This window comes from Apodemus sylvaticus, chromosome 3, assembly GCF_947179515.1.
Source record: "Apodemus sylvaticus chromosome 3, mApoSyl1.1, whole genome shotgun sequence".
In the NCBI taxonomy this organism is placed as follows: domain Eukaryota; kingdom Metazoa; phylum Chordata; class Mammalia; order Rodentia; family Muridae; genus Apodemus; species Apodemus sylvaticus.
In genome coordinates, this window is record NC_067474.1 from 9,885,883 (window position 1) to 9,911,258 (window position 25,376).

The window sequence follows — 25,376 nt, forward strand, 5'->3', positions numbered from 1 at the left end:
TTAAGAGTATAATAAAATGCTTGTTCCTTGCTTCAAACAGCAATCAAATTAATTATTATTAATCGTTGACTTTACATGACAAGCCTTTTAAGGCAAAGTTGATAATTGCTATCCAAAAGATAATTTGTTACAATTTGCTTTTATATTTCTATGCGTGCATCCCACAAAAATACATCAACTATAGGAATAAAATTTATATAATTAGATCACATGTTTGTTCTTTTGAGTTTCTTCCTGCTTCAGCAAAAATAAGTGACTTGGGTGCTATAACAACTATTTTTAATATGTTAAAAATCAAGTTTTTATTATTAATAATAATATATATATATATCATGGTTTACAATAGCTTAAAATTGTTCCATTTTTAATATTGCTAATCCTTAATTTTTACAATTTTTATACAAATGTAATTCAAATTTAAAAAGATGCATTCTCTAAATGACTGTCCTCTGGATATCTGAGAGCTAATCCAAAAGCTGGAGAGACAGCCATGGGTGCTGGGAGCTGGACTCTTGTATTTTACGGTTGTGAGCCTGGAGAGATGGCTCAGCCACTAAAGGCTAAGCCCTCAATCATGGAGCATGGGAGCTCAGATTCCAGCGACACATGGTGGCTCACAACCACCTGTGATGAAATCTGACGCCTCTTCTGGCGAGTCTAACGACAACTGCAGTATACTTATATATAATTAATCTTTAAAAAGGTGCCTGGACAAGACCCCTTAAGGCAAGACACATAAAATTTGTATCCCACACAGGCTATATAGAAACAATCGAATGTACAAGCATATTATTATATTATCAAAAGGATAATAGCTTTTTAAAATAATTTTATATTTTTGTGCACATCAAATTGTAAAGATTTGTTCTTGGTGTCATCAATTTCTACCTCTACCACGTAATGGTGTGTGGAGAGCCATCCTAAACATATGCTTGCATCTCAGCCTAAAATGGCTGCCAAAGGGCCATGAGAACAGCAAACTAGAGCCTCTCCCATGAACTGCTGGTTAAAGAAAGTTCCAAGAGAAACCGAAGAACGTTCCAGCCTTCACAAACACCAGATGTCGCCACTCGATGACCCTTATCTCTTCCTGCTGAAACTGCCAGAAATATCTGCCCCCTCCCCTTGCTATAAGCCAAGTTTCTCCTCTGAAAACTATAAAACCTGTAAACCTTGCGCATTAAATGAGACCTCGACAATTGAACCCTGCCTGATCTCCTTCTCCCCCCCCCCCCCAATTTGACCCTCAGGTAGCACCTCTTCAGGACCCTGAATAACTGGACCTGCTGGATGGGTCGATGGTGTTAATTCTAGAGGACTTAATTAATTATTACAGATAAATGACACTCATAATTCTAATTTAGAAAATTAAAATATATGCATATAACTATGATTCATTTTTGGGCATTCTGATTACAACTGCTCTAGCAAAAAGCAACTAGGAATGCTATGTTTATTTTCTGTAATTACATAGTTATTGCATCTGCTATGGTATATGCTTGGTGCTCCAACTCGGATTGTAACAAACAATGGAACTGGCCATTTAATGAATAAAGGTTATTCATTTGAGATGTCTTTGACAATTTGATTCTTTGTTATCCTCAAAGATGAAGTAATATAAAACATTTTTTTAAAACAAAACAATATCTTCTTAAAAAAGAAAAAGAGAGGGGAAATGATATCCCTGTGCATATCATTTGAATTATGCTTGTACATTTTTAAGAAAATTTTAAAATTTGGATGCCAAGGAACTCCCTGCTGAGTGTGTATGGCATCCTATAACTAGGTATACTGATGGCTAGGTGAGATGGAAGAATTCACTTATTGGCATATGACATGGTCCTAACTTAATATTGGGGAAGAAGGCATGTTTTTTCCACAGAATGCTGCAGAAGCATGCTAGCCAGAGTAATTGGTGTAGTCCTGAAGATAATATTGACTGCGGGCTTGATGAGTGCCCAGACAATGGTAGCAAAAAAGCTATACTGAATACACTTTAATTGTTAATTGTCCCAGATTAAGTAAACTGCCTTGCTTCAAGCTTTTGGAAATTGTGGGACAGAGAAATTGAAGACTGTTAAACTAACTTAGAAAAATTAATCTAAAGGAGAAACTATAACAACTCATTTGCTTATAATAGTATTGTGGCAAAAGTCTCCTCTTATGTGGATTCATTTAAGGGTGTCTCCTAAACATAATATCCTGCCATATTATGAGGCAATGGCCCAAATAATTGTACTTAGAAGGAAGCAGTCACTACCTTGTTTTGGCAAAGAACCAGATATCATTATTCAGACTTTTAATGTAGATCAAGATGCTTAGATGAAGCAGCATGGCACAGATTGGTTGCTTGCTCAAATAGGATTTAAAGAAACTATAGATGGCCATTATCCTCAAGATAGATTAATAAAGTTTTTAGATGTGCATGAGGTGATATTTCCTAATATGATCTTTGCAGCCACTGCATAATGCTCTTTTGATTTTCATAGATGGTTCTTCTGAAGGAAGAGCTAGATATCTTATTTATAATCAACAGGTGGCTATAGAAACACCTGGGCTCAGCTCAGTTAGCAGAGCTGACAGTGATATTAAATGTTTTTCAACCTATAAATTATACTTTTAACCTTTTTACAATTAGCTTGTATGTTGCAGAATCTGTCCTTTTAATAGAAACCTGTGGCACATTTAATTTTAACACACCATCAAGATCTTTGTTTTCACTATTACAAAATATTATTTTTGCTAGAAAAAAAAATCCCTTCTATATTGGCCAAATACGAGCTCACTCCAGTCTTGGAGCATTAGCAAAAGGCAATCATTACATTGACAGAGCTCTAATAAGAGAACCTTTAGTGTTAGAACCTGTTAAATTGGCTAGACATGATCATAATGGGTTCCACCTTTCTAACCATACATTAAGACTCTGACATGGAATCAAAGAGGAGCAAGCAAAAATGATTATAAAACAATGCTCTAATTGCCTTTCCTTATCTCCAACTCCCCATTTAGGGGTTGATCCATGTGGCCTTATGCCCAATCATATTTGACAAATGGATGTAACTCACTATACAGAATTTGGAAAATTAAAATTTATACATCTTTGCATTGATACTTGTTCAAGATTTCTTCTTACTTCTCTACATTCAAGAGAAGCCTCTAAATGTAATCAATCATTGTTCACAAGATTTTTATACCATGGGATTATCCAAAGTCATTAAGATGGACAATGGGCTAGCCTACACTAGCAATAACTTTTTCTTGTTTTGTAAAGAATTTGGCACTAAACATAAAACTGAAATTCCTTATAACCCAATGGGCCAAGGAATTGCTAAGCGTGCACATCACACTCTTGAAAATTTGGCTTTTTAAAACAAAGAAGGGGAAGCTATACCCTTCTAGATCACCCAAAGCACAACTTGCTTTTGTTTTATTTGTTTTGAATTTCTTGCAAACTGATGCTAAAGGTCAGTCTGCAGCAGATTACCATTGACACCTGGCCACTTCTAATTCTTATGCCATGGTTAAATGGCGAGACCCTTTAACTAATACATGGAATGGTCCAGACTTTGTTTTAATATGGAGAAGATGTTCTATTTATATTTTCTCTCAAAAAGAAGATGGAGCCTGATGGCTGCCAGAAAGATTGGAATGGCAGGTAAATAGAGACCCTGAATCAGCTGGTAAGTATGAATAATTCAATATGTTCTTAAAGCTGCTTCTCCCATATTGGGAAAGTAGGCTCCTTTTCCTCTAGCTGTTAATTTGCAAGCCAGGTTTTGTTCCTGAGCTCCTAATTTACAACCAAATTAAATACCATGGGCCTTCCAGAGATAGTTCAAGCCATTTTTCTTCTTAATCTCTTCTGTTGTGTTTCAAGCAGGTCTCTTTCAGACACAGCTCAGCAGCTTCCAGGATTCGAAGGTGAGTTGCTATGAAGGTCAGCCAGTTCACATTCACAAGGCATCTCCAAAAATAGAGCCACATAGAACTCAGATCTATGCATGTTTGTTAATTAAACAAACATGGGCACCAGCAGGAGGTGTGAGGCAAAGCACTACAAGGGAAAACACTACCATGTTTTCTGGCTCTGAGTTCCCTAAAAGCACACATGACTGCATAGGGGTTGATGTTGAAAGACTGTCCTTATAATAATAATAAGGAAGTCTATTCCCCTCCTCTGCAAAAGACGTCATATAATATTTAAGGGGGTCACGGTCAATAATTTCCTCCTCTGGTCAAAGTCCACTGTCTTTTGACGGATACTTATCCACTGGTTTTTCTTAAAATTAATAAAAATGGAGGAATTGTGACCTCCCCCAGCCCATTGTTCTCAAAGAATAGCAGCCAGCAGCCTGACCTCCTGCCTCCTGCAGAACAAGCAGAACCAGTTTCCAGCCTTCAGGGGATGGGTTGGGCCTGCCTTTTTATCTTGGGAGAGATGCATTAAAGCTAGAGACTTGAACCAGAAGCCATGTCTGTCTCCATGTTTTCTCTTGCCACCCTGTCCAATTCCCATCTCTCCTTCCAGAGGACCGCCTTTAGAATGTAGCTGCTGGACACTACTATGAAGACCAAAAAAGGACATCTGAGTCTCTGGAACTTGAGTTATAGGGGATTGAGGCCTTTTGACTTGACTTGCAGATGACTGCCTTTTAGATAGTTTTTGGTCAGTATATGTCTACTACAGGCCTCTCTCACTCTTCCTTTAAGATTATCAATTACATTGGACTGGATCCTCACCCTAAAGTCTAATGCCTGACAGTACCAATTGCTAGAGAACATTTGAGCAACAGCAATATTTTTTATTGTTGTTGGAACTAGAAAATGGCACTTGGACATTTGGCAGTTTCTAAAATCTAACATTTATTACAAGATTCAGCAATTATACACTCAGATATTTGTCAAGATGATATGAAAACTTATGTCCACAAAAAACTTGTGCACTATGTTCATAGCAGCTTTATTCATAATTTCTCCAAACTAGAAGCAACCAAGATGCTGTTCAATAAATGAGTTATTAAACAAATTGTGGTACATCCAAGCAGTGGAATCTTGCCCAGCAATTAAAGAAATGTACTGTCAAGTTTCCAAAAGATGCAGCTAAACGCATATAAGGATATATCTTACAGAAAAAACAAGCCAGACACAGAAAGGCTGATGCCACATGATAGCCTGTGTCAGATCTTTTCAAATGTGATTTTTTTTTTTTTACAAAAGAAAAGAACAGCATGGTTCTTAACAGAGACTGATGAAGGTAGGGGAAATGGAGAACAGGGAGACTGGGTAATAGGTAAAAAGTTGTAGATAGGGAGAAAGAATGCCTTTCAACGTAGTACTATATCAATGTGTGACCATAGTCAGCATTGTATTGCATATTTCAAAAGTTTGAGGAGGATATTTAAATGTTCCCATTTAAGAAAGAAATAATAAATACTTGAAATAATTAATAAGCTAGATATTCTGTATTAATTACTATACAATATATGAGGGTATTAAAACGCTACATTGCACTAAAAGACTGGAATTTTCTGGGCCTGGTAGCAGAAGCCTGTGATTCCAGCTGCTTGGGCAAGAGAGGCAGGCAGATTACAAGCTCGAGACTCATTTTTACAAGAGCAATTCCAAGTCCAGTCTCAGGAACTAAATGAGATCATGTCCCCAAAATAAAAATGTCAAAAGCCTAAAACTCTATGATAACGTGTTTATCTAGTGTGCACAAAGCTCTTGGTTTATTTCTTTATAAAGAAAAAAGAAAAATAGCCAAGTTTTTATATAATTACTGTAATAACTGATTTTGTATAGTTAAGTATGACTTTAAAATGAAGACTTGGACAAATCTTAACTAAGTATATATCAGTAACTGAAGGAAGACAGTTAACTTGCTTTGGAAAATTGAATCTCATACATGAAGCAAACAGATTGGTGGTCATGCTGCATAGAGGATGGTTGAGGAGGAAAAGCAGGAAATGGATTCATGCAGTAAAACTCTTTCACATAATACATGCAGTACATAAGGTAATAAGGTAATAATGATGGTCACATATTATGCACTTCCAAAATCCCAAAATTGCCAAAATTATGAGAACAAGCCTTAATCTACACAGTAATCAAAAACATTGATAATTTTGTAGGTTTATGGATCTCAATCTGGAATATAGAATACAACAAAAGAATCAAACAGTGTGACAAGTTAACACACTCTCTTCTTAAAGTAAGGGAGAGGAGAGTGAGGCAGGCAGTCAGTGAGGGATGTAAACTGAATAGACAAATTAGTTTATTTAATGGGAAAAAAAGAGACAAAGGAGAGATGCTGACTTCTGTAAGTTTGGGGAATGACTAGAGTTTGTCAGACTTAGGCAAAAGAATATGATAAAAGAAGGTACTAAGTAGATGTTTCAACAAAACCAACAGAGGTTATTTATCAGTTAATCAACTAAGTTCAGTTACTTGAACAGACATGTCACAGAAAAAGCAGGAAAACATATAGATCAATGCTCCATACCACTACTTGTGAAAGAACCAACATACTGCCACATACTAATGACAAAAATAGAAATGTTAAGACATCAACAGAGTGGACAATGCGAATAGCTAGCCTGCAAGAATGGAATGCAAACTGGGAAAACTATAATAGAACAATGGTCATTTTCAGATATATGGACACCTATCCTTACACTGTAAGGTAAATTAAACAACACGCACACACACACACACACACACACACACACACCCAAACTAGATGTAAACATATATAACCATTTTAATGAAATTCCCTAAACTGGAAACCACTTAAATGTTCTTCAGTGGATGAAGGGTTAGCAAACTGGTTCATTTCTACAGTAGGACAATAACCAGAAATAAGCAGAATAGGGCTGTTTTATTGGAAATATTTTTATTAGCATAAATTTTACTTTCTATGATAATTGCCTCTATTTTTGGAAGTAGAGTCATGTTTTAAAAAATTTGGATGTTTAAATAAATTTTCACTGTAAATCCTATAAAGTCTAAGAACAGATCAAGCATATATAACAATTTTAAAATTGAGATGTGTTGAAATATAAAAAGTACACACCGGACTTTGAAGATTCAGGTGATATTAAACATCTTCATCCGTTTTACATGGATTAGTCTTTGAAATTATAATATTGATATGTATGGTCAAAAATTTTTTCATTTAAAAAATACATGCAGAACATCCTATGTTCCAGATAGCAGATATATAGATTCAAATAGAAATGAAATGGGAGAAAAATACAGGGTACCAGAGCACAAGAAGCAGAAAAAGAAGGAACAAAACATGATTAACCACACTCCACAGTGTAGCTGGTGTGAAGCTGACAGGTATGTGCTCTGAGGTTTCCATTACCAAGAATTAAATCCATTTTCCTCTTAGCAAACTGGTCTGTGGAGATTTTGAGATTAGTCTCTTTTAAAAACTAATGAGGGAAAGACTCCAACTATTGCTTTATTATGCTCCTTTCAATAACTATTTTCTTGCAGAGAAGTTGATTCATTAGAAGCAAGTGTTTTGGTGTTGTATTTGGCCAAACTGTGGGCCAGTTTGTTAATTTAAGAGAAAAAATGGAATGTTGATTAAGTAAATATAAGATTCAATATCAAATTTGTGTTTCATTCTATGAAGGCTTCCATTTATCTCCTTACTAAACAAAATCATTTGTAGTATTCAAAGGGCAATCACATATAAGCCTGAAGATAATTCTATGTACATCACAATGGTATTGAATAACACTCATGGTAGACATTCTTCAAACATGTATTAAATGGAGCTGCAGACTGTATGTTTCACCTACCCCTAGTCCAGGAAGAATGATGGTTGTTCTGGGTGGTTTTTAAGTCTGTGGTTAAGTATTATAAGACTCTGGCGAGCCTTACCTTACCAGGAACTCCTGGAATGAATGACACAGAGCCAGGAATCAATGCAAAAAGCAAGAAGAATTTATTGTTCCAACATGTTGGGGTCACACTGCACATGAAGAAAGAGGCTGACCACATGCAGCTCATCCAGCAAGCCTTTATACAGTTCTCGGGGCAGCTCCCATTAGGCACAATGTGATTGGCAGAACAGTGTAACTTTTAAACTAATTGGTCTTTAGGAAATGAGGTAAATGGCCAACAGTCAGCTCTGGAAAGGTGGTCAGTGGTCAGTCCCTCCTCTCTATGGTTTAAGGAATGTAATTGAGCCCTCCCTTCCAGAGGGGAGGGGTGCCTATGTTCTTTATGACATTTCTCTTCAAGGAGGGAAGAAGACTGGTAGAATTTTCCAAGGTTTCTGAGCTGACCTCTTAAGTATCTCCTTTCATTTTTCCTATTCTGTTGCTATTGGTGCTGCTGTTCTTACATTAGTGAGTTAGATTGTTTTATGTTGTTGAACATAGGGTGTAATTCTACTGCCTAGGTTAGTCTCAAACATACCATGTCTCTGCCTCCTAGTGCTTGAATTGCAGGTGTGAATCATCACATATGTTTTGCCAGTTTCTGATGGAAGCCAGCATGTGATCAGTGGATAGTCCTAGGAAAGCAAGGGAGAGGAAAGGCAAAGTCCTCTATTTAGTTCTTACAGAGTAGATAATGTCTCTGCCTTTTCCTTGTCTGAACTGTCATGATTCAGATCAATATTTACTCTAGTTTAGCAAATAAACCAGGCAGTTGAGGATACTATTCCTAAAAGTTCTCCTATGTGCTTTCATCAGATAATGTATTTCCCTAATAAATCTGTCCTTACTTCCATCTGAAATTCATAATTTATCCATGGTTCAAATGGCACCCCTTAGTCACCTACCAATTTCTCCTTAACTATATATGTAGGTGCACGATATGCCAAGAGTGTATATACCAGTCAGCCTCTGTTCTCATTGGTTAGCTATATTTTTCCTAATCTATGACATTATAATTATGCCATAGAAAATGCAACTTTAAAATTTTCACTAATGCCACTTATTATGAATTCAGCATTCACATTGAACAATATATGTATATATATATTTATATATCATAGTATATAAAATTTAATGTAGCATTAGTCCATTTAGGGCTTATATTCTTATCACCATAATTTTATTCTAATAGCATGTCTTAGATGATTACCTACATACACACACATACACACATACACACACAGACACACACACATATACACACCTGTATTATGAGTTTGTTACTGTATTTCTAGTATCTGTTTTCACTTAATATAAAGCATAGAGGTAAAAAGACAGATTTAAAAATCAAATGATGAGGTGTTATGAGGATTTGATTAAGTTAAAATCTTTGATTTAAAATCTCAGGAGAATCTTTGCCAAACCATCTCCCTCATTTGCTAGGTTACATTTTTCATGTCATCAGTGGTTTATTTAGGAACAGATTTGAGAGACAGATTTTCAATGGCTCTTCCTATTTTTACTTATGGAAAATGAGCCAGTAGACAATTTAATTTACTCAGGCACATATCAGTAGGATGAACACAGACAAGGAGCAGCCCCAGCAGTGGAGAAAATATATTTAAACTATAACTTCTTATTTTGTAGAGCAGAGGTCTGGATTACAGTGATGAAGATCAGAGGCAAGCAGAGCTAGTCAAAATAGAGTCAGGAAGCAGAATAGATTCTTGAAATAGAAACAGGCATAGAAAAGTCATTTGGCTGTAAAGTAGAAGCATCCTTAATATAAAAACATGTTTTCAGTTAGCCTATGACTTCTTTCAATACAAGATGTCTCAGACTTTAACTCTCTGTTCCTGTTTTTTCCCCTCAAATGAAAACAGTAATGATGTATTAAGCAGCCAACGAGGAATGCTAGCTTATGACATAAGAATTAAAGGAAAGACACAGTCTACAGACATTTTATTCTCTTACCCTCTTCAAAAGGGGTTTAGAGTTGGCTTTTCATCATAAACAACTTAGCCACAGTGCAGATAGCTTGGATGGTGCTGTTCCTTCCTGAACCAAGGAAGAATCTCCACAACAAAACAGGTAAGGCCTTAGCAGTCACAAGGCTGAAATCCGGTCTGCTGCCACAGCTAAGACTCCCCTACTTAACTCAGTCAGTAGGGGCTCCTAGAAGAGAGTTCCCCACAGAAGTATTATTAACCCAACAAAGAAGTTCATTGTCAAGGACCTGACACTTCTTCACTAAGAGTCCTGGCACTCAGATCTTAGGTGACCCACTGTACTCTGTCAGATAATACCAGAAAGACCAAATAAGAATTATAAGGATACCAAATGAGCATGTCAAATCACTACTACAGGGTCTGTGAACATTACCAACAGAAGAACTACAGACCTAAATTGTACAGTAGTTGCTAAAATAAAATGATGAAGTCTCAGACTCTTCTAGCATCAACAGTGTAAAATGTACAAGATAATACTTATCAATCATTCTTAATAACCATGTAAAGCACAATTTGAATTACTAGTAACATCATTACTAGTAACATCCAGATAAACCATTGATTCCACTGACAGTGGAGGTTTTATCGAAAATCCTTGGGTAAGTAGCAAATTTCCTGAGATGAGATCTGCTAACTCCAAACACAATGTTACATGTCTTTCAAGCATGTAAAGGAAATAAAGGCATTATAAAAAGAAGAAAAACCAAAAGCTCTTGTTGCTAGGAGACTTAGCTTTAAATATTGAATCATAATAAAAATTCTTCATCATAAAGGAAATAATAAAATAGGGAATCTAGACAATTAGGAAAGAATAATGGGTAAGCAGAGATGAGTATCTAGTACATAGTATCCCTTTAAAGGATGATAATCATATTTAGTTATTGGAACAAAAATCATAAAACCTGGCATTCAGGATAATTTTGTATTTAGAAAGAAAGGCAAAGAAATGCAAACAAATATAATGTTTTCATACATTTAAGATGATAAAAGCATTGACTATGGTGTCACATGTATATAATGATGCCCACATCAAATGCTAGAAAATTTGCCTGTGAGTTTGTTAAATATTACATTTTTTTACCAAAACACCTAAAAAAACCAGGAAGTAAATTATTTTAGGTTATGGTTTGAGGATTCTATAATGCTTAGCCCATGTGCTTGGGAGAATCTCTAGAGTCAGGAGTATGTGGAAAAAGATGTTCCTCTTATGGTAGACAGGAGGAGGAGGAGGAGGAGGAGGAGGAGGAGGAGGAGGAGGAGGAGGAGGAGGAGGAGGAGGAAAGGAAACACAGGAACAGACGTGGGCAAGTTATGGATACAGGAACCCAGGAACCCACTTCCTCAACTAGACCCTAATGCTATTGATTTAATGAAGTTTATAATGTGATTTTTAAGAACTGTGCTAAATTATCTAAGGACTTTATTATCAAAAGAATTACAAAATAGATGTAGTGATTTCTCATTTTATATTGAAAGGAAACCTTAAAGGGGTAAAGTCACTTACTCAAAAATCACACTAAACCATCCCTGCCTGAGTTAAGATCTGGGCGTGCTAAGTTCCATCTTCCCACACTGTTTCCATGTCTTTTGCACCCAAACCTTTGAGGTGGAATTGGCAGGTCCTCTGGTTTCCCAAGACTAAGGGATTATCTCCCTATTTCTTCTTACATTTAATCTTTTCCAGGAAGAAAAGATCTGCTATCTACTGATAGATGTCTCCTTCGAGAACTACCTGCTTCCCATTGAGCCCTAGAAATCTACCAGCTTATGAGAGCAAGAACCACACCGGTGGGCCATTAGCCAGTGTGAGTGGATCAGAGCTCACCTTTAGGAATCTAAAACATGGAGATCCAACAGCTGCATTCTCTCTAGGTAGGCAGGTCTCCTAAGAATATTAGCAAGTATTTTCAGATGCTGTTGATTTTTAGCACTGACCTGAAAGAATGGGAGAACTGCAGTCTAATGTAGAAAATCCTGCTTTAGGCAGATCAATGGAACAGGATTGAAGATCCAGAAATGAACCCAAACACCTATGGCCACTTGATCCTCGACAAAGGGGCTGAAAACATCCAATGGAAAAAAGATAACCTTTTCAACAAATGGTGCTGGTTCAACTGAAGGTCAGCATGCAGAAGAATAGGAATTGATCCATCCTTGTCTCCTTGTACTAAGCTCAACTCCAAATGCATCAAGGACCTCCACATAAAGCCAGACACTCTGAAGCTAATAGAAAAGAAACTGGGGAAGACCCTTGAGGACATCGGTACAGGGGGAAAGTTTCTGAACAGATCACCAATAGCATATGCTCTAAGATCAAGAATTGACAAATGGGGCCTCATAAAATTACAAAGTTTCTGTAAGGCAAAGGACACCATCAAGAGGACAGATGGGCAACCAACAAATTGGGAAATGATCTTCACCAATCCTACATCAGATAGAGGGCTAATATCCAATATATATAAAGAACTCAAGAAGTTAGACCCCAGAAAACCGAACAACCCTATTAAAAAATGGGGTACAGAGTTAAACAAAGAATTCTCACCTGAAGAACTTCGGATGGCGGAGAAACATCTTAAAAAATGCTCAACTTCATTAGTCATTAGGGAAATGCAAATCAAAACAACCCTGAGATTTCATCTTACACCAGTCAGAATGGCTAAGATTAAAAATTCAGGAGACAGCAGGTGTTGGAGAGGGTGTGGAGAAAGAGGAACACTCCTCCACTGCTGGTGGGGTTGCAAATTGGTACAACCACTCTGGAAATCAGTCTGGCGGTTCCTCCGAAAACTGGGCACCTCACTTCCAGAAGATCCTGCTATACCACTCCTGGGCATATACCCAGAGGATTCCACACCATGTAATAAGGATACATGCTCTACTATGTTCATAGCAGCCCTATTTATAATTGCCAGATGCTGGACAAAACCCAGGTATCCCTCAACAGAAGAGTGGATGCAAAAAATGTGGGATATCTACACAATGGAGTACTATTCAGCCATTAGAAACAATGAATTCATGAAATTCTTAGGCAAATGGATGGAGCTGGAGAACATCACACTAAGTGAGGTAACCCAGTTACCTCACTAACTAGAGTACTCAAAGCATAATCCTTTTGGTTTTGTCTTTCTTCCACAGGGTCATTTTTTGACCATGTTCTGACACTCAGCTCAGGTTTAAACAGGCATGCTGGTGAGACTTTATGGATATAGCTCACAGCAAACCTTGTAATACTCTGGCTCCTGCAATCTTTTTAATTCCTCTATGTGGGGATTTTATTTTTAGGTCTGTTTGAAGTGTCGCTACATATGTCAATAGTTATTGTAAATAACTATTTACAGTTCTATTGAGGTTATTATCTATAATTATAGGCAGAGATAAGATAGTATGGTTGCTCAAAATAAACCAAACAGAAGCAATCAGTGGAAGGAAGAACGAGAGGATGAAACCAGAGCACTAAGCCGTTGAGCTCACAAATTGATTAAGAAACAGTCAGCCCTTGCAGCTTAGCCAGCAGAAGATAGTAGCACCTTTTCAAATTCATGGCTACAGTTCTCTCACTGCATGTCAGATGCAAATTATCCTATTGAATCATCACAAAGAATATGTTAATTTCCCAGTATTTCTAAGCTTGTTTTTCTCTTTAGCTTTACTTGAGGACATCTACACATCTTCTCACAGTATTTAAAGTTAAAATGGCCCAAGAATGCCATTCAATGAACTTCTCCACACTTATTTAGTATATGTAGTAACTGTGCCCAAGGAATGACTTGTACGTGAAAAAATTGGATTTTAACATAAGAGCCAACATTAGAAAACACTTTAATGGTGATAACTCTATGCCCATATCTGCATTATTCATTTTGTATCCTCTTTGTGCCAGAAAATACTTGGGAAGTATTTTCTTTCAGTATGTCAAAGGCAAAATTTAATATTAAACTCTGGTGATGAACAGAACAAACTATATCTACTCAAAGAAAATGAAAATTAGAGCCAAATCAGTAAGTGATTACTGGCCAAAAAGAGACTGTTGACTTGAGCTGCAATCTCAGCTTCTGTTGATTTCCTTTGGGCTTTGTGATTAATTATAGACATCTTGCCTTTCTCTGAAGATAAGAGGAAGATGGTAGGTCAAGCAGACCCTTGCCAAACATTTCCACAGCTCTGAAAGAAGCATGAGATCATGTCTCAGGGGACTGAAGGAGCATGACTCAAGAGCTTACTGTTTTATCATTACATTAGAGAGAAAATAAGTGCTAATCAGATTTATTTTCCTCAGATCTTATGGACTCATGCCTGGGAGGTTTGTAAGACTACCAGCTATTGAAGAGGATAGAGAACTCAATTTTAAAAATTTTTAGCTGTCTAATGAGTTTAAGGATATATGCTTGGTACGCAGGGATGACAACATGTGTAAAAGAAGATATAAAGAACGAACTAAGGATACGTACACCATAACAGAACTGAATGGGTTAAGAGCAAAGTACTGTGAAAGATTAAAAGAAAAAATATTAAGACAAAATGCTAATCCAGAATGTTCAGCCAGTTTTCTCATTTAACAAGGCTCAAAGCAGACTTTTAACTGAAGATTCCCCCCCCCCCCCCCCCCGCGGAGGAGGGGAATCAATGATCAGATTTGGTGCTCAAGATTTACACTAAATCCTCAAGAATAATGATTTTTAACTTTATTTGAAAATCTTTTTTTAAAGATTTATTTATTTTATGTATATGAGTACACTGTAGCTATCTTCAGACATACCAGAAGAGGGCATCTGATCCCATTACAGATGGCTGTGAGCCACCATGTGGTTGCTGGGAGTTGAACTCAGGACCTCTGGAAGAGCAGTCAGTGCTCTTAACCACTGAGCCATCTCTCTAGCCCTTATTTGAAAATCTTAATTCCCAAGATAATAGTAACTTCTCATTCCTTGCTAATCATAGTCTCTACTTGTTGAAATACAACATTTGAGATCAAATTAATGAAATGCTGTAAGTTTGATCATGGATTCAAGGCAGTGTCAATTTATGATAAACATATGCCTTCTGTCACACCTCAAAGCAGCAGTCTGCAAGTGGCATAGCCTCTAAAGCGTCTAACAATCTCCATAATGTGGTCAAGTTCAAGGTCAGTTATCTTCAACTTTGTGAAATTCAACACTAGCTTTTCACAGCAAACATTTTGTAACACCCCTGATGATAAGGTAATGTAAAGAAAATTAAGTCAAATCTTATCTGCAGTTTGAAGTGAACACATTTTCTAACATAGCTTGTTTGTAGAAAAGTCTAAGTATGATAAGGCTTAAAGGTAAAGAGATCATTGATACTGAATAATACAACCTGTTACTCAAAGTGTCACCCTAAAGCCAGCACAGCATAGCATAGCTGTGGAACTAGAGGGTGGGGTACAGGGTTAGGCAGAGAGCAGAGGGAGAAGGGCCATTGGCAATTGCATTTATGGAGGTTTCCATGGGAAGTAACAGGCTAGACAAGGTGAGGGAATTGAGACTGACTAGATTGAATACTTTTGACAAGCTCATGCGGAAAGCCTCTGTGTTTGGTTCCTGTCAAATGATCTGGACAATGGATAGTAGTGTCAGAACTAGATAAAGACAATGGCTGGTATGTTGGTTTTTGATTAGTTATTATGAACTTAAAAATGCACTCACAGGTGAAGTGTTTACTCTTTCTAAAAACTAATCAATTTTAGGAGAGAAAGTGCCTTCAGGGTCAACAAATTTCCTATAGTATTAAACTCTACCAAGACATGTATAATAAAGTATAATACTGTAATTGTATTAAGAGAAATTGATTTCTAATGTATATTTCTATATGCAAATGCTCCTCTATCACTACACCAGGTACTGTGAATTAGAACTCTACATGATTAGATATAAATAAACTACCCATATAACACAAGATAAGACACAGGTTTTAGCTGGCAAGGGTAGGGATATTGTTGTGGTGATTTTTGTCCCTTTACCCCAATCCTTACCTTTTCTTGGGACTTGGCTATCCTTATTAGCATTGTAGCATTGTAACCAAGGAATTACCTTCCTTACACAGTGAAAAATTTGGGTGTGAGAAATATATAATCGTGTGTGTGTGTGTGTGTGTGTGTGTGTGTGCGCGCGCGCGCTCAATTTACATAGCAATGACATTTCGTTAAAAATCAACATACGATCAAGTTTAAAAGTTAAAAACATTTTGAGTTTATATAGAAAAGTAAGCAGAGGTTTATGTCTAGGGATAATATAGAGGTTTCATCTAAATTTACGCCAACAGGAAAATTGGTATTGTTTCCAATGTGTGAAAATCCTCAGTTTGAACCTCCTCGGGGAGCTGTATAGCAATCCTGGCACTTATTCCTTAGAGATCAGTGCTACAGTCAGCTCTGCCCTAATGTGACATGTACACTTCTAAGAAACACCCCTACAATGAAAAATTGTGCAGATAAAAACCACAGGGGTGCTTAGGGTATATTTTAGATGTAGAGTGCTTTCCTGGGATGTGAGGGCATCCCAAAAGAAGAAAATGTGGGGCTTGACATAGGAACATGAGATTAAAGGTGCAATAATCTTTTCCCCTCTCAGACAAGTTCTGTAGAGCACATTTTTAAAAATCAAAAGATACAATACCTATGTTATTCAATTTTCTGTCACAAGTACTAGAGATAGTCAACAATCCTAAGGAAAAAAAAAATGCTTATGCCCAATTGGCTTGGAGGATTCTGTACTTGATGAGGTAGGTGTCCCTGTGCTATGGACCCATTGTGAAGCCCCATGGCAGGAACACATGGCAGAACAAGCCATGCCCAGAACAGCCGGAAAGAAAAGAACATGGGCAAAGGATATACTCAGAGACTTGACTTCCCTGAGGCCTACTTCTATACAATGCTACCTCTTCCCTTTGGAACCATTGCTGGGAATAAACTTTGTACAGTTCTTTAGAAAATGCTTACAATTTTATCCTATTTCATCTAAGTTGAGTTTGATATAATGGGTAGTGTTTATTTGATTGGTTTTCTTCAGTTAACCTCAGTTTCATGACTAGGGGCTCTCTTCTACCTCTCACATCCTCACTGAAAATATAGCTCAACAGATTTTGAAAATTATAATGTGAAGGGGGTGGTTCTGATGCTAAAGTCTTGTTTCTCAATTGGTTCTTGATTTGTCAGTAAAGAAACCTAGGGGGCTAATAGTTGGGCAAAAAGTACAAGAAAGACTTCCGGGTCCCTGGAGGAAAAGGTAGATGCAAGGAAGGAAGGAGGAGGTTTTTCTGTTATGCTTTGGAGGAAGAAGAACACAGCAACCATGTGTGGTCTCAGGAGAATCTATGGCCTGTGACCACTACTATAGGTGGGTATCCAAGAATGTTTCACAGGGGCTAGGTGGGACTAGCCACTGATGTTTAAGGCAGGTAGAGAGACATAGATAATACATTGGTAAGGGTACTTTTTTTTCCAGGCAGGAGACAGTAACACCCAGCAATTGTGTCAAGAAGGAAAGTTATAAAGAATCAAACTGTATGTGTATGTCTTTTATCTGCAGATTCAAGGGAACCTGGGAGGGCTGGTAGTACAGTCTCTTCCTGGAGCAATGACAGTAGATTAAAACTATACATGACAGTGATTTTTAATAAACCCACTAAATCTGAAACTAATAACAGCAAAAGGATGATTTGATTACTTCCATAAGATCTGTGTAGCTAGAGGGGGCTTTTCTCTTTAAAAACACTATTTGGTGCTTTGGATAACATTTCTTTAAATTAATTAGGAGCTTTACTTTAAGTAAAGTACTTTAAGTATAAAATTTCAAAAATGCAAACATATAAAATATAATCGTATAGGCTAATGAATACAGTGGTCTGAGGGTATGAAGTATGAAGTGACTGTTTTATGATGTTTTATGGATTCTTCATACTCAGATTAATCAGAATGAAGTTTTATTAATCATTGTCTTAGTCAGGGTTTCTATTCCTGCACAAACATCATGACCAAGAAGCAAGTTGGGGAGGAAAGGGTTTATTGAGCTTACACTTCCACATTGCAGTTCATCACTAAAGGAAGTCAGGACTAGAACTCAAGCAGGTCAGGAAGCAGGAGCTGATGCAGAGGCCATGGAGGGACGTTTTTTACTGGCTTGCTCAGCCTGTTACCTTATAGAACCCAAGAGCACCAGCCCAAAGGTGGTACCACCCACAAGGGGCCCTCCCCCCTTGATCACTAATTGAGAAAATGCCCCACAGCTGGATCTCATGGGTCTCAACTAAAGCTCCTTTCTCTGTGATAACTCCAGCCTGTGTCAAGTTGACACATAAAACTTGCCAGTACAATCATCTTAATGTTCCCTGTGAATGCAATTTTGTAAAGATCAAGTATAAAAGTTGCTCATGTTGTGTTCTATAATCTACTAATTGTCATGAAACAAATTCACAGGTTGAAAACCAGCATTACAATTGAAATGACTCATTTATCAGGTTATAAGAAAACACCAAATTCTTCAATAGCAACAGAAACAATAGAAAACCCACATACTCGTCGAAATTGAACAATACTCTACTCAATGATACCTTGGTCAAGGAAGAAATAAAGAAAGAAATTAAAGACTTTTTAGAACACAATGAAAATGAAAACACAACATACCCAAATCTATGGGACACAATGAAAGCAGTGCTAAGAGGAAAACTCATAGCCCTGAGTGCCTCCAAAAAGAAAATGGAGAGAGCATACATTACTAACTTAATGACACACCTGAAAGCCCTAGAACAAAAAGAAGCTATTTCACCCAGGAGGAGTAGAAGGCAGGAAATCATCAAACTCAGGGCCGAAATCAATCAAGTAGAAACAAAGAGAACCATACAAAAAATCAACAAAACCAGGAGCTGGTTCTTTGAGAAAATCAACAAGATAGATAAACCCTTAGCCAGACTGACCAAAGGGGACAGAGAAAGTATCCAAATTAACAAACTTAGAAATGAAAAGGGAGACATAACAACGGAAACTGAGGAAATCCAAAAAATCATCAGATCCTACTACAAGAGCCTGTACTCAACACAACTGGAGAATCTGGAGGAAATGGACAATTTCCTTGACAGATACCAAATACCAAAATTAAATCAGGACCAACTAGACCATCTAAACAGTCCCATAAAGCCTAAAGAAATAGAAGGAGTCATAGAAAGTCTTCCAACCAAAAAAAGCACAGGACCAGATGGTTTCAGTGCAGAATTCTACCAGACCTTCAAAGAAGAGTTAACACCAATACTCTTCAAACTATTTCACAAAATAGAAACAGAAGGAACACTACCCAATTCCTTTACGAAGCCACAATTACGCTGATACCAAAGCCACACAAAGATCCAACAAAGAAAGAGAACTTCAGACCAATTTCCCTTATGAACATCGATGCAAAAATACTCAATAAAATTCTTGCCAACCGAATCCAAGAACACATCAAAACGATCATCCACCGTGATCAAGTAGGCTTTATCCCGGGAATTCAGGGTTGGTTCAATATACGGAAATCCATCAATACAATCCACTACATAAACAAACTCAAAGAACAAAACCACATGGTCATTTCATTGGATGCTGAAAAAGCATTTGACAAAATTCAGCATCCTTTCATGCTTAAAGTCTTGGAGAGAACAGGAATTCAAGGCACATACCTAAACATAGTAAAAGCAATATACAGCAAACCGGTAGCCAGCATCAAACTAAATGGAGAGAAACTTGAAGCAATCCCACTGAAATCAGGGACCAGACAAAGCTGCCCCCTTTCTCCTTATCTTTTCAATATTGTACTTGAGGTACGAGCTCGGGCAATTCGACAACATAAGGAGGTCAAAGGGATACAAATTGGAAAGGAGGAAGTCAAACTATCATTATTTGCAGACGACATGATAGTCTACCTAAGTGACCCAAAAAACTCCACTAGAGAGCTCCTACAGCTGATAAACAACTTCAGCAAAGTGGCAGGTTATAAAATCAACTCAAGCAAATCAGTGGCCTTCCTATACTCAAAGGATAAGCAGGCTGAGAAAAAAATTAGGGAAATGACCCCCTTCACAATAGCCACAAACAGTATAAAGTATCTTGGGGTGACTCTTACCAAACATGTGAAAGATCTGTATGACAAGAACTTCAAGACTCTGAAGAAGGAAATGGAAGAAGACCTCAAAAAATGGGAAAACCTCCCATGCTCATGGATCGGTAGAATCAATATAGTTAAAATGGCCATTTTGCCTAAAGCACTATACAGATTCAATGCAATACCCATCAAAATCCCAACTCAATTCTTCACAGAGTTAGAAAGAGCAATTATCAAATTCATCTGGAACAACAAAAAACCCAGGATAGCTAAAACTATTCTCAGCAACAAAAGAAAATCTGGGGGAATCAGTATCCCTGACCTCAAGCAATACTACAGAGCAATAGTGTTAAAAACTGCATGGTATTGGTACAGTGACAGGCAGGAGGATCAATGGAACAGGATTGAAGATCCAGAAATGAACCCACACACCTATGGCCACTTGATCCTCAACAAAGAGGCTGAAAACATCCAATGGAAAAAAGATAGCCTTTTCAACAAATGGTGCTGGTTCAACTGGAGGTCAGCATGCATAAGAATGCGAATTGATCCATCCTTGTCTCCTTGTACTAAGCTCAAATCCAAATGGATCAAGGACCTCCACATAAAGCCAGACACGCTGAAGCTAATAGAAAAGAAACTGGGGAAGACCGTTGAGGACATCGGTACAGGGAGAAAGTTTCTGAACAGAACACCAATAGCGTATGCTCTAAGAGCAAGAATTGACAAATGGGACCTCATAAGGTTACAGAGTTTCTGTAAGGCAAAGGACACCATCAAGAGGACAGATCGGCAACCAACAAATTGGGAAAAGATCTTCACCAATCCTACATCAGATAGAGGGCTAATATCCAATATATATAAAGAACTCAAGAAGTTAGACTCCAGAAAACCGAACAACCCTATTAAAAAATGGGGTACAGAGTTAAACAAAGAATTCTCACCTGAAGAACTTCGGATGGCGGAGAAGCATCTTAAAAAATGCTCAACTTCATTAGTCATTAGGGAAATGCAAATCAAAACAACCCTAAGATTTCATCTTACACCAGTCAGAATGGCTAAGATTAAAAATTCAGGAGACAGCAGGTGTTGGAGAGGGTGTGGAGAAAGAGGAACACTCCTCCACTGCTGGTGGGGTTGCAAATTGGTACAACCACTCTGGAAATCAGTCTGGCGGTCCCTCCGAAAACTGGGCACCTCACTTCCAGAAGATCCTGCTATACCACTCCTGGGCATATACCCAGAGGATTCCCCACCATGTAATAAGGATACATGCTCTACTATGTTCATAGCAGCCCTTTTTATAATTGCCAGATGCTGGAAAGAACCCAGGTATCCCTCAACAGAAGAGTGGATGCAAAAAATGTGGGATATCTACACAATGGAGTACTATTCAGCCATTAGAAACAATGAATTCATGAAATTCTTAGGCAAATGGATGGAGCTAGAGAACATCATACTAAGTGAGGTAACCCAGACTCAAAAGGTGAATCATGGTATGCACTCACTAATAAGTGGTTATTAACCTAGAAAACTGGAATACCCAAAACATAATCCACACATCAAATGAGATACAAGAAGAAAGCAGGAGTGGTCCCTGGTTCTGGAAAGACTCAGTGAAACAGTATTTGGCAAAACCAGAACGGGGAACTGGGAAGGGGTGGGAGGGAGGACAGGGGAAGAGAAGGGGGCTTACGGGACTTTCGGGGAGTGGGGGGGGGGGCTAGAAAAGGGGAAATCATTTGAAATGTAAATAAATTATATCGAATAAAAAAAATAACAATAAAAAAAAAAAAGAAAACACCAAATATTTTGGCATATTGATCTCATCTATTTGCTTAACTTGTTGGAGACCAAACTCTTGGGACGGGATATTAACTGGCAAAAAACTTAATCACCTTGTTTTCAGTCCAGCCTAATTTTTAACATGCTAGCATAGAGAAAGGAAAAATGAAATGAATTTGAAATACCAGGAAACCTAAGTTGTGCTTATGGGCTCTGTTTGAGGGGCAAAAGGCAGGTCTTCAGCCACCTGAACACCGAAAAGGTTTTGAAATATGGCTTCTGTAGGCTATGATTCACAGGCAAGTAGTACCATTCTTTCTTGTTGCTGTGGAATGTGTTTTACTGTGAGATGACTTTTACTAATTAAATTAAATTGATCTTTTTACTTATGAATACAGTGACAATTACATAGCATTACTGACTCCATTTTGATTTCTCTCCTGAAACACATACTGTAACTTAGCCAATTGGCTGACCCAGAACAACCTTGGCAAATTCGCACCAATTTCATAAATAACTGGACTTTCCCCTCTAAAATTAACTTGTGACAGGATAATAGCTCTTTGCTATGCAAACCCTCACATTGTCTCACAACATACAAGATGAGCATTTTCTTTAGAGACACTGGCTGCCATACTCTCTCCCAGAATGAGCAGTCTTTTGTTTCTTGAAAGCATTGTAGATAACTGTGTGTTTCCTTGGAGGGAAACTTCCTGGTTAATTTGGATAAATTCTTTGGTGGAGATGTACTTTCTGGTTTATTCCTAGTCTTCTTACCAGTCATTTTATTTTACTTATTTTGACTATAATTTCATTTTCCTTTGATGTATCTTTGTCTCCATTTGCTTTGGAGTATATTACAATAAATTGATAAGCTCAAAACTGCCTTTGTTTCACCTTACTTGTGATTTGGTTAGGGAATGAAGTGCCTGCCCTTCTTTGAATTGAAAATCTGTGAATTTAAATCATTTCTGCCTGGTATCATAAAAACATACTATGCTTATCTGATTAGTGTGAAACCAAGCTACATAGTTGAGACTTTGTTCTTGAGGGACAGTCCATCTGCGAAGACTTGCTGCATTGGAAAGGCACCCTCTGCATGCTGTTAGAAGGACTGGCTGAACATATAGTCTAACTGCCTGCAAATAAACTAATGAGATATCACCTTTCAACCTGTGATCAACAGGAGGTTCTTAACAATGCAAAGAATAAACTTGACTAAGACAATCATGTTTATGAGAAAACACTGTAATGCTATAGGGAACATTAAGCACTTCCCATTATTAAGTGGTTAACAAATTCCATGAGGATTTTGTGCTTTGAGCATCATTCTCATAAATTTAATCTCATTTGCTCATATTTTTCTTTGCTCAAAGTTAAGATTAGGAATGCAATTCAATCCACTTGCTAAAATTTATGGGGTTAAAATGCAACTGATTTTATGTCAATTCTCACAATGTGTTTATTAATGTTATACCTTGTCACTCAGAAGTATTTAAAATTGAGAAGAATATAAATGGAGAAAAGCTTTTGTAAGGTTCCTATTTCCATTCAGGAAATAGTACAAGTATTTTTAGGTACTATTCACAAAGTTAAAGATGCATATAGCAAACTACTAAAGAAGGAGGAGGAGCAAGATAAAGAAGGAAGAGAAGAAAGATGAAGAAAGAGGAAGGTAGAGAGAAGGATGAGGAACAGGAGCAGGAGTAGAGAAAAAGGAAGGAAGGAGAAGGGGAGGAAGAAGAAAAAGGAGGAGGAAGATCAAGAGGAATAGAAATAGGAGGAAGGAAAGAAAGGGGGAGGAGGAAGAAGAAGGAGAAGGTGAAAAAGAGAGAAAAAAGAAAAAGAAAGGAAGGAAGAGAGGAACTGAAGGCTCTGTGGTTATGATCGCTGTCTACTCTTCCAGAGGACCTGGGTTTGATTCCTACAACATGGTAACTCTCAACTGTCTCAAATCCAGTTCCATGGGAGTCAAAGCCCTCTCTGGTTTCTGAGGATACCATCCACACATGCAGTACACGGGCATACATGCAGGCAAAATACTCATACACATGAAAAAAAATCCTTTTTAAAATAAAACAACAAAAGTAAAAAAAAAAAAGTAAAAATACAATAATGCAACACTAACATTAAAAGCTCTTGGCTAACCCTAAAGAGGCTAGAAAGAATGAAATGGAGAACGTTAAGTGTAGAATAGATGAGACTTTACTTATACAAGCAGCAAGAATTAAAGCAAAATACTGCAGCAAGAGACAAATGGGAGCTTGACATTTAACACAAATCAACTTTGAAATTGTAGCTCAGAGACTTCAGAATTCAAATCTCTAAGCCCAAAGTTTTTAAAAAACAAAAGAAAGAAATCTGATATTGTAAAAAAAAAATTAGTTGTATGAAGTTTGTGTTAAAACAGTAAAATATTTTTCAAAAAATTTAGAATTGAAAAAGAGAGTTTAAATTAGAAGTGTTTTATTTTCTTTAAATACACAAACATCAGTACAGATTAACTGTTCTTAAGGAAACCATTTTTATAAGGAAACATAAAACAATGGGCAATTTATGCCATCTGGTTTTATTACAGCTACATCATTAAACACATAAAAGGATTTTGTACTTGCTTAATAAGGAATTTACACTTTCGTGGAGACAAAATCTAGTTGACATTTAGTTTCCTATGATTTGCTTTATAAACAATAAAAGATAATTATATTCCAGAGAATATTTTAGTGCCAATTACATTTTAAACAGTTTTTGTTTAACAACATTAAAAATTTGATGACTTGTAAACAGAATTAATCCATATATGCTATAATAATTGATCACAGCCTTACAACTTTTTTTGAGTTGGTTGGATAGAATATTCATTTTCTGAAAGCTTTGTGTTGCTCAACTCAAGTGATAAATCAGAGATTTAAATAGTCTTTCTACAGAGAGAGATACATTTCACAGGAAGACATCATAAAGAGAAAAAGTTAAAAATATCTTCATAGCATAGTCATACGCTACCTGTCTGACCCACCACCAGATCTACTAGGGTTTTCCAAAGCAGACTTTAACAAGAGCTTTTATACAAATATATGAGACATTTCTTTATTCCCTAGCATTTAAGAGTTTGCTTCTTTTTTGTGTGTTTGAAAAATGGCTTTTGATGACTACTATTTCTATGGAGAGACCATCATTAGATTTGTGCCTATCTACATTTAAGGTATATTTATTTACCTGCGTCTATCCTTTGTGGATAATTGTACTTTGCCCATGTCATAGTACTGAACAAAATATACTCACATTTGACTCCACTAATACTTAAGGGTTCTCTCTGAAGTCATTTCCAGACCCTCATCCTACTACCTCATTAATTACTTTCTCTCTCCAAGATTCAGTCTAGTCACTTATAGCTTGGGAAAGGAATGCTGACTGTAAAGAAATGTGCAAAGCTTAAATGCGTTACTATATCTAAAATGCCTACTGTGGATGTGAAGTTGGCACACAGAATGGAATCAAATAAAGCACACAATAAATGCATACAATTTATTTCTGCAAGATTATATTGGCAAGGTCTACATGGCTCTGAGCTTTTCTTTTCCTTTTTTATTTATTTGCTTTTT